The sequence below is a fragment of the Photinus pyralis genome, unplaced genomic scaffold, assembly GCF_008802855.1.
Source record: "Photinus pyralis isolate 1611_PpyrPB1 unplaced genomic scaffold, Ppyr1.3 Ppyr1.4_LG8, whole genome shotgun sequence".
NCBI classification, from domain to species: Eukaryota; Metazoa; Arthropoda; class Insecta; order Coleoptera; family Lampyridae; genus Photinus; species Photinus pyralis.
In genome coordinates this window covers 30,966,970-30,967,332 of record NW_022170819.1, presented here as the reverse complement: position 1 = coordinate 30,967,332, position 363 = coordinate 30,966,970, and positions in this window count along the sequence as shown.

The window sequence follows — 363 nt, the reverse complement described above, 5'->3', positions numbered from 1 at the left end:
TTTTTTTTATTGATAACAGATCCCGTTTCTTCGAAATTAGCGACCAAATCTTGAACATAAGCATGGCTTACATTTCTCCCGAGATGTCTCTCATTAAACGCTCTAGCTGTTCTAAAAGATTGTAGAATGTCTTTCAAGTAGAATGTAGTGTACTTAACCCATATATATAAGAGAAGTATATATATGACTTAACCATATATATGACTTAACCCCCAGCTTCTACGCTAACTTCACACTACAAGAACACGGAAATAAAGTAATCTCGGTAACGTTTAAAAATGGCCACCCGAATGCTTTATTTCATAGTCTAAGCATTGAATAATAAATCTGAATTATTATTCAATGGTCTAAGCTATTACCTCC